We start from the raw sequence: 10,664 nt of genomic DNA, 5'->3' as shown, positions 1-10,664 counted from the left end.
GCGGTGGGCAGCGGGGGACTGGCGCGGGGGTGGAGGGTTGCGTCCTGGGGCCCGTGCTCCCGCCCTCGGGTCTGAGTCTGTCTTCCACCACCCCAGCCTTTGGGCCCTGGTGGGAGGCGGCGGGCTTGAGAGGGTCCGCAGGCCCCCACCCCTGCCACGCAGATGCCCCAGGGTGCAGGTGTGCAATGGTGGGACCCCAGTCTGCACTAGGAAGGTACACAGCTGAAAAAGCGATCACCTGTGGGAGGTTAGTTGCAGGTAATTTTTTGTTTTGTTTTTACTTTGTTTTTTTCTGTGCATTCCACGTGTTCCTCATTGATCTGGGTGACTTTCGAAATGATGGAGAATAAACATTTTTATTGAGGTATAAGCTACACACTGCAAAACGTGCAGTTCAATGAGTTTTGACAAATGCATACCCCCAGGTAATGTCTACCATAGTCAATTGTAGAACATTTCCATCGGAGGCAGCCACTCTTCTGATTCCAATATCGCCATATCTTAGTTTTGTCTCTTCTGGAATATCACACAAATAGCGTTGTGCAAAATATACCTTCGTGATGGCTTTCCTTTAACGTGATGTCTCTGAGATTCAGCCACATTGCACGTATCCGTAACGGGTTCCTTTTTATTGCCGAGCAGTGTGCCATGGAAAACACACCACATTCCTTCATTTATTCACACTTTGGACACTGGGGTCATGTCAGTTTTGGCTAGTATGAGTAACGCTATCTTGAAAGGTCTTTGTGTAGGCATATTTTTTCTTCCTCTTAGGTGATTACCTAGAAGTGAAATTTCTGGGTCCTGGGTAGGTGGGTATGGAACATTATTAAAACATGCTAAGTGGTCGAGCGCAGTGACTCACGCCTGTAATCCCAACACTTTGGAAGGCCGGGGCAGGCGGATCACCAGAGGTCAGGAGTTCAAGACCAGCCTGGCCAACGTGGCGAAACCTCATCTCTACTAAAAATACAAAAATTAGCTGGGCTTGGGGGCGCACACCTGTAATCCCAGCTACTCAGGAGGCTGAAGCAGAATTGCTTGAACCCTGGAGGTGGAGGTTGCAGTGAGCTGAGATTGCGCCACTGCACTCCAGCCTGGGCGACAGAGCGCGACTGCATCTCAAAACAACAACAACAACAAAAAAGATGGTAAGCATTTCACGCTTCCGCCAGCGATGTGTGAGGTCCAGCTGCTCTGCGTGTCTGTCAACACTGGGTTTTGTTGGTCTTTTGACGGCAGCAGGACTTGTGGGTACAAAATGGTGTCTCAATGCCATTTATTTGCCCTCAGGAGGGAGTCACCAGTTCTTACAGTAAGAAACCACTGGTGTGCACAGAAAGGAGAGGGCCAAGGTGATGTGCACAGGCACATCTACCAGCAGCATCGACACAAGTGGCAGTTGGAACAGTGTAGATTTCAGCACCGGATCTCATGGTCAGGACTGTGTGGGTGCCATGAGTTCAGAGAGTGGGAGCCATGTCCTGGATTAGTCACAGTGGGCCGCCTGGAAGCGGTGGACTGTGAAGGTTGAGAAGCTGAGAAGGAGGAGAGGAAAAGGGAAGGCAGTCTTGGAAGGGGCACAGTTGGGGCCAACATCTGGCATTGGGTGACCAGTGGAAGCTGAACTTGCAGTTTTCTGATTGTAAAGCCAGTAGTCAGAGTGCTGCCTCATCAACCAGGCCCACCCAGACTCTGGGAGGTCTGGGGCTACCTCCACCCCTAGAGCAAGGCCCCAGTTCCTACAGCTCAGATCAGAGGCGTGGCCCTTCCAAGGACAGGGTAGCTCCTGCCTCACAGCATCCACAGCAGCCTCGCCTCTCCCTGCAATCCCTGGCTCGCAGTGGCCAACTCACAGCGGGGCCAAAGCTCACTCGGTGGCGGGATCTGGCAATGGAGTGGGGAATGGTGCGGAACCTGCAGCTGCAAATTGAAAACATTCTATTTTCCCATCTAAAATATTTAGATAATTTGTTTTTCTTCTAGAACTGCCAGCAGTCCATTAATTTTCAGTTATAGTAATGTGATCATCTCTGTGCTTTCCTCCCTGAGGCTCTTGAAGGTCTTGATGTGAATAAAATCAAACAATAATACAAAAACAGTGAAATGAGAACTTCTGAGTAAATGGCTGTGCAGAGCTGCCTGGGCCACAGGCAGGTGAGCAGGAATGAAGCTGCTGTGAGCCAGGCAGGAGTCCAGGTCACCTGTGAAGTCGTGGGACCTGTGGCAAAGCACTGCCTTTCCCTGGACTCAGGTCACCCATCTGTGGAACAAGGTCCCTAGACCCAGGTCACCCATCTGTGGAACAAGGCCTCCAATTTCCCTTTCAAGCCTACACTGGCTGAGCACTTGCCAGAATCGCAGCCCTGGGCTCGATGAAGAAGAGCACATTTAAACCACACAACCATGCACTCTGATATGAACCCATTGTTCAGACGAGGAAACCGGGGCACAGTACAATAACTTGCCCAAAGTGAAAAAGATGGTAAGTGGTGGAGCGAAGCTTTGCACCCAGAAGTCTGTAATGCCCTTTTTGGAAGGAGAAGGGTGTGTGGAGCCAGCTGTCCACTAGGCCAGGGCCAGGCGAGCCCTGTGATGGGGAGATACAGCGTCAGTTCCGGGGTGAGGACCACAGAGGTTTCGTTCTAAACACAAGGAACAGAGAAAGTGGGCAGGGCCTTGAGCACAGGTCCTCTGTGACCCTGTGTGGGCCTCACAGCCAGTCAGCCTTGTCCACAGCGTCCAGCCAGCTCCCAGCAGGGGTGGCAGAACCTGAGAAGCAGCTAGAGCTACCCAAGGCTGGGGTGTGTGCACACACGTATGTGCAGTGTGTGTGTATGTGCATGTACGTGTGTGTGCGTGTATTTCTGTGCATGGGTACTGCATGTATGGGTACATGCCTTCAGGCTCATCAGCTTAGGGTCACCATACTGGGTCAGTTATGGAGCATCCCCAAGGGCAGCCGCCCTCCTAGGGCTTCCTTGCAAGGCAGGTCCCGCTGCATCCACACGTTGCATAGCTGCCAAGGCTGGGGATCAGGCTATGGAGAGACATGTCCAAAGTCCCACAGTGGGTGGCAGCAGCACACAGATGGGGCCCCAGGCCACCCCCACCCCAGAGGCCCCGGGCAGCCTTGCTGGAATGCCTCCAGCATAGCCAGAGGGTCAGGGGCCCCAGGCACCATGTCCCTTCCTGCCTGATCCGCCCTCCACGGGGCCCCTGCGTGGTCACAGCACCTCCCACTCCAGCAATTTGTGCAGCTCTTGGGAAGCCCCAGTGTCTGCATCTAAGGAGTGGCCGGGAGCCTCCTGCATGGCAGGACCAACGGGCGTCTCGAAATGACTTTTGGTCTCGTCAACTGTCCAGGGCTCCAGGCCCCCATGAGAGGCGCATCTGGCCTTAGTGTCACCAGAGCCCTTAGTCTCCCCTGGACTCTGAGCTCACCTTGAAAACTAAGGCTCAGCCCAGCAGACATGGCCATGCACCCGGCTGAGAGCCCCTCCCAGCTCAGATCCATCCTGCGTCCCCGCCCACCTTTCTCCAGGGAGCACGCCTCAATGTCAGGGAGCACGCCTGAATGCCGGGGAGCACGCCTGAATGCCGGGGAGCCCGCCTGAATGCCGGGGAGCACGCCTGAATGTCGGGGAGCCCGCCTGAATGTCAGTATTCCTCTAAATTCCCATGTTGAAATCCCAACCGCCAATGTGATGGTTTCAGGAGATGAGGCCTTTGGGAGGTGATGAGGTCTCAAAGGCAGACCCCTCATGAATGGGATGAGTGCCCTCATAAAAGGGACCCCAGAGAGACCCAACCCCTTTTCCCATGCAAGGACACAGAAAGGAGGTGTCAGCTCTTAGGCAGCAGCCCCTCATCCAGCCCAGAATATTCCCATGCCTTGATCTTGAACTTCCAGCCTCCAGAACTGTGAGAAATGAATTTCTGTTGTTTATAAGCCACACAGTCTACTGGATTTTGTTACAGCAGCCCGAGCAGATTAAAACAAGCACCTCCCAAAGAATCACTGGCACAGCAATCCCTGTCTTCAGCCTCCAGGGAACCTGACCTACGACAGCAGCCCTCCCAGCTGGCATTTCGGCTGCCGTGTGCTGTGATGGGTGCCAGCATCTCTTAGTGGGGGTGAAGGGGAGGGGCCAGCAGCATAGCAAAGGGGAAATCCTCCTGGATCATCGCCTTTCTGCAGCCCTCTCCATCACCAGCGTCAGCCTGCAAGTCAGGTCACCTTGAGCCAAAGCCCTCCTCGCTGGGCTGCTCCGTGCTCAGGCTGCTCCGTGCTCGGGCTGCTCCGTCCTCAGGCTGCTCCGCGCTCAGAGCTCCACGCTGCCTGGTACAGTCCCCGGAAGTTCTCCTGTCCAGTAGTTCCTTCTTTCTGCCCAGACCTCGCTCAGCACCGTCATCCTAGGAATAAAATCCCAGGAATAAAGTCGTCATTCCAGGCCTCCCAGGAACTTGGGTTCTGGTCTTGTCTCTGCCCCGCCCTCTCGTGCAGCTGCTGGGGGCCTCCAACCCCTGCTCACTCACCCACGCCCTCTGCACCCTCCACCTGAGAGAATCCTGGTCACTCCCCTGGCCCTGTCCTGCCCCGTTGTCTGGGAGTGGCTGGAGGGCTGGCTCGTCCCCTCACCCCCTCCCTGTCTCTTGGTGTGTCCGGCCAGGGCTCACACAGAAGCAGCTCCAGGGAAATTCCTGTGGCTCAACTGCTGGGTCCTGCATTGCCACCATGATCACGGCCAGCTTGAGCGGTGACAGGTGGGAAGAAGTGAGGCAGGGGAGCTGACTCGCAGGAGGGGCTTCCAGGAAGGAGGCAGCCTGCAACCCCAGGGCACCATGGGGGCCTCGGAGGCTTGAAAGCCCCTCTGGTCCTGGGCAGGACCTCCAGAGGGAGCACGGCCAGCAGTTTGGGGTGGACCTGCCCAGATTTTGTTTTCTGCTAAAACAGGCACACGGCGTGGGCTTCCCTGCCACTCACCCCTCGCTTGGTGGCTTTCTTGTGTGTCTATAGCAAAGGCTCGCTCGTTCCTCTTAACCACTGGCGTCTCTTACCTTCTCTAACTGGCCTCTGCTTGGAAGACAGAGTTCTCCTGTCACAATCATCATTACTTTGTTTTACCATCGATGTTGCAATGGACATATTTGTATGGTGACCTCTCTCTGTTTGTGCGAGTATTTCCACAGCATAGACCTCTAGAGGTGGAAGTGCCAGGTAAGTTCCGGGAGATTCCACCAAATTGTCCTCCAAACCCCGTGCCAGATGTGCTGATGGGAGTGTGCCTGTTCCTTGCATCCCCTCCCGGGCTTCCATTACCAAGGGGGCTGTCTCCGCCAGGCTCTAAGCGCACACGTTACCATTGCTGTTTAATTTTCGTCGTCTTAATGGTGGTGAGGCCAAGCAAACACACCCTGGCCATGGCATGTCCTGTGGATGCCTGTGTTTTTCTCTGCCCATTTTTGTCTCCTGTTGATCACCTTCCACCACCAGGTCCTTCTGAAACGGCTTTGTCCTGTGTCTGGAGAGAAGTACGTGGGGTTGGCCCGGGGTTGCCCATGATGATGCCGCCTTGGTCCTGGAGAGAAGCGCGTGGGGTTGACCCGGGGCTGCCCACGACGGTGCTGCCTTGGTCCTGGCTTCTGACCCGCTGCATGGTGGGACTACACGTGGCTGGTTCCAGCCCTGTCTGACCCCGCCCCGCTGCTGCCTGTGCATGGTGTCCGGGAAGAACTGGGGCCCAAGACAGAAGGAAATGGGAGGAATGTCAGGGTGTGTGCATCGCCCAGAAGTACAAATGTTGCTTGACAATTCTGAGCTGCTCTGTCCTGAGCTCCAAGAAACTCGCAGCTGTGCTGAATTATGCGTGGCCACGGCAGCTAAGGAGTCACAGTTAAGAATGTGCTGAGACAGGGCCAGCTCCTCAGATTGCAGAACTGACAGCTTAGATCCCAGGGCTGTGACAGCTGGACCCACAGGGCCCTCCTGCTTTGGCCCCTCCCATGCGCATCTTAGCCAGGAATCTTTCCAGATTCTAGTTGCTAGAGGCAAAAATCTCAACCCCAAATGGCTTAGCAAAGGGAATGTATTGATTTGTGTGATGAAAAGTCTAGAACAAAGTTCAATTTCAGGTGTGACTTGATCCAGCAGCTCAACACTATTGCTGAGCGCTCTGTGTGCGTGTGCAGTTCCATCTTCATCCTGAGATCCCAAGATGCTTCTGGCAGCTTCTAAGGCTGCAAGCTTCATGATTTGCCTCCAGCAAGACAAAGTAACCTTGCACCAGCATCCCAGCCAAAATCTCACGCTCCACCCTGATGGGCCTAGCTGGGGTCGTGTGTCCACGTCCAAACAATCACCGGCCAGGAGGATAGAATGTGCTGACTGGGTGCCCTGGGCTCCAAGCTCCAGCCCTGAGGCCCATGTGGACTCAGTTTCCCCAGACTGTGAGGACCCCTAGCAGAAGACCAAGGTATTGGGCACAGAGGGCAAGGTATTGAGAGCCTTGCCTCAAACAGGCGCTGTGTGGCTGTGCTTCCATGCTCCCGAGGGACCAGGAGACTTCCTGTGCGGTGGGAGTTGTTCCCATGTGTTCCCAGGCCCAGCTGGCTTCCAACAGCCAAAGCTGTACCAACGCTGGTGACCGACTGGTGGGCATTACCAGCTTCCCAAACTGGGCTGCTTCTCTTCTGCAGGACCAGGCAGTGTGAGGGTCGGGGGCAGCGACAGTGGGGGGAGAGAAGGGACTGGGCTGCGAGGGCACTGAGACATCTCCCCATCCAACCCCTGCCCAGGAAAGGGGGCGGGGCTTGTGCAGAGGCAGATAAACGCTTGACCTGACCAGCAGTTTAAAATATTGTTTCAGGCCGGGTGCTGCGGCTCACACCTGCAATCCCAGCACTTTGGGAGGCCGAGGTGGGCAGATCACCTGAGGTCAGGAGTTCGAGACCAGCTTGACTAACATGGTGAGACCCTGTCTCTACCAGAAATACAAAAATTAGCCAGGTGTGGTGGTGGGCGCCCGTAATTCCAGCTACTCAGGAGGCTGAGGCAGGAGAATCGCTTGAACCCGGGAGGTGGAGGTTGCAGTGAGCCGAGATCGCACCAATGCCAATGCCTGGGTGACAGAGCGAGACTTCATCTAGAAAAAAAATAATAACATTGTTTCAATATTAAAACAAGCTTAAGTACATTACAAAGTGAAATTCAAGTGCATTTTAAGGATGAAATGGGAGCTCTTGGTGAAATCCCAAGTTTATAGCAGGTGACTCTGGCTGGGCCAAGTCTCAGAAATGAGATCTGTTTCTTTAGAGACTTTGAGGAATGCTCACTGGGTCCCCAACTCACACCTCTGTTTTGAGATGACTTTGTTAATTAGTCATCCAACACCACCCGTGTTGATTCACTCAACACTGACATTTCTGAGCGTCTGCTGGGTTCCAGGTTCTGCGCTGGGAGCATGTTGTGGGGCAGGCACAACTCAGAGTGTCCCCCTTCAAGGGATGACCAGACGGACGGCAGTGAGCGCCACGAAGAGCAGGCGGGCGGCCCCGATGCAGGCCTTGGCCCTGCCCGGGTGCTGTGGGGGAGTGAGGAAGCAAAGGCCCAGCAGCAGGAAGGCTGGTGTGTTTCTGAGCCTGGAGAAGCCACAAGCTCGTGTGCTGGAGACACGGACAGCTAGGCATGTGCCTGACCCCGAAGTCCCCGAGCAGCACAGTCTAGAGGCTCACAGCTGCCGTCCCCACTACAGCCAGCAGCCGAAGCAACCAGAAAACGCACAGGGGCATGGCAAGCGGACGCCACGTGTCCACATCGCTAAGGACCGCACAGCCACGCAAACAAGCACACCACTGCCACCAGGACACAGACGAGTCTCACGCCACACTGGACACGGTCTGGGCTGTGCCATCCACTTACATAGACCCCCCCAGAACAGGCGAGACCCACCAGTGCTGGGCAGGGGCCGACAACTGCTCCCGTCAAAGAAAACTGAATGCAGAGGCCGTTGGTTTGGACGGAGCTCCTGCAGGAGGCCCAACAGGCAAAACCAAAATGGCGTCACTCATGCTGCGGTTCCGAAGATCTGTGTATGACCGCCCCCACCCTTCCCAGAAACCAGGGAGAGAGAGCAGCCGAGTCCCCAGACAGCCACCAGAAGCCAACAAGAAGCCGACATGATAAGGAAGTCACCTCTGCTTTAACCCCCTTTTTTTTTTTTTGAGACGGAGTCTCGCTCTGTCCCCAGGCTGGAGTACAGCGGCATGATCTTGGCTCACTGCAAGCTTCGCCTCCTGGGTTCAAGCGATTCTCCTGCCTCAGCCTCCTGAGTAGCTGGGACTACAGGTGCGCACCACCACGCCTGGCTAATTTTTGTATTTTTAGTAGAGACAGAGTTTCACCATGTTGGCCAGGCTGGTCTCGAACCACTGACTTCCAGTGATCTGCCCGCCTTGGCCTCCCAAAGTGCTGGGATTACAGGTGTGAGCCACCGCACCCAGGCTTTTTTGTTTTCTTTTGAGATGGAGTCTCGCTCTGTCGCCCAGGCTAGAGTGCAGTGGTTCAAGCTCAGCTCACTACAACCTCCGCCTCCCAGGATCAGGCAGTTCTCCTGCCTCGGTCTCCTGAGTAGCTGGGATTACAGGTATGCATCACCACACCCGGCTAATTTTTGTATTTTTGGTAGAAACAGGGTTTCACCATGTTGGCCAGGCTGGTCTCGAACCACTGACTTCCAGTGATCTGCCCCCCTCGGCCTCCCAAAGTGCTGGGATCACAGGCGTGGGCTTTAATCCTCTGCTTTAACCTTTACAGGAAAAGTAACTTTGAAGTGACCAGCACGCCTTTGGTTTCTGTCTGCTTTCCTTGGGCCTCTTCTGTCTGTGAAACCGACCTCCCCTCAGCTCATTAGAGCGTTTGTTGTGTTTTATGGAAAAAGGTGTTGCCCGATTCTAGAGTCGCAAATAAAACCCAACTCAGATCTTGAAACTAAATGTGTTGTTGTTTTGTCTCTGACACTCCTTCTGGGGGGGAAGCACTGACTGGGGGCCAGCAGGAGGGGGTTTCAGGGGAGCAGGAGGGTCTGTGTGTGGCCCCGTGGGTGACTAGTGACGAGGTGCAGCTTACTTCCTGCACACAGGGGTCTCCTGCTGAGGGCCCCCACCTGTCTGCAGGTGCGCCCTCTCCACACCGCAGTCCAGGCGTCCTCTCTGCACCGGTAGTCCTGGCATCCTCTCTCTCTGCGCCTGCAGTCCAGGCGTCCTGTGCCGTTCACTCCCACACCGAGGTGAGGAGGCGCTGCCAGAGCCCCAGCCCTGGGGACTGGGAGTCCCAGGACCTGGAGTGAAACTCAGTCCTTCCACTTCTGAGCTGTGGGGTCACTCAGCGCGTCCCCACCCCCGTCTCCCGTGGGTCGCTCAGCGCGTCCCCACCCCCGTCTCCCGTGGGTCGCTCAGCGCGTCCCCACCCCGTCTCATCTGCAGAACAGGAGAATGGATGTTTGCTTCCTCCGGGGGTTCTTGTAAAAGTAAATGAGGTGATGGGAGGATGATGGGGACGGAAGGAAGTCCCTGCTATGGCTGCTGTGGGGGCTTCTCAGTGCAGGGTGGAGCCTCCCGGGCTCCGGCAGGAAGAGGGAGCGGCAGAGACTGAGGAGGGGGCACTGGTGTTTCCTCCTCAAGCAAAATCAAATGGGAGGCTGCCGGGCGCTTCCTGTGCTTCCAAAGCCAGGACATGGCCGTGGGGCACTCCTGAGTCCTTCCTGGCACTTCCCGCTCTGGTTTGAGTGACATCTCCTCCACAAGTTGTGTTCAAAGAGAGTCCCCCCCCCCAACAGCACTTAGACGTGTGGCCTCTGGGGGAACGGGACATCACCTGTGCACGGGCTCCAGGTGGAAGGGAGCCCCCTCTGCCTCCCTCCTGGCACCATGTGAGGCCACGGCCTTCGACCCCTCTGGAGGAGGCAGCAATCAGGCGCCCTCTGGAAGCAGAGAGCAGCTCTTGCCAAGCAGCGACCCTGCTAAAGACTCAGTGCCGGACTTCCAGCCTCCAGAAAAACTCCGTGCTTATGTACAACCCAGTCCGAGGCGTTTGTTACAGCGACACAAACAGAGTGAGGTGCTCCCCAAACACGGACCCCACGCCGGGGCCTCCATCAGGAAAGACAGAGAGAGGAGAGGGAGGCAGAGGGAGGGAGGGGTGTGTGGCGCTGGCCTCCGGGGAGGGCAGACAGATCCACAGGCAGCAGCCTGGCCATCCTTCTCTTTGATTTTTTTCGTTTGTTTAATGATCCGAATGCTTGAGCAAGAAACCCCAGCCTCGCCTGCCTCGGCCTTGCTTTTCTCTTTGATCCCTGAGTTGCTGAGATTAAAGATGAGGTCCCAGATGACAGCTACCAAGATGTGGTCGAGCGGCCCCGGCCCCTGGGTTCCCACAGAGAGGGTCTGGGGAGATCCAGGGTAGGGGCTGGCTTGGGGCCTGGACTCACAATCCAGGGGAGGGCCAGCGCGGGGCCTGGACTCAGTGAGGCCTCTGTCCTGTGCTGTGTTGGGCTCAGGGCAGCAAGCCCTTCTCCTGCTGGGGGCTTCACGCAGAGACTCGTGCTGGGGGGACCCAGGGGGCTCTTTGAGGGCTGGCGGCCAGTCCTGGGGCTTCGTGCCTCATC

The sequence above is a fragment of the Mandrillus leucophaeus genome, unplaced genomic scaffold (genome assembly GCF_000951045.1).
Source record: "Mandrillus leucophaeus isolate KB7577 unplaced genomic scaffold, Mleu.le_1.0 Scaffold41, whole genome shotgun sequence".
Taxonomy (NCBI): domain Eukaryota; kingdom Metazoa; phylum Chordata; class Mammalia; order Primates; family Cercopithecidae; genus Mandrillus; species Mandrillus leucophaeus.
The sequence above is the reverse complement of the archived record's forward strand: the minus strand, read 5'-3'. Positions refer to the sequence as shown.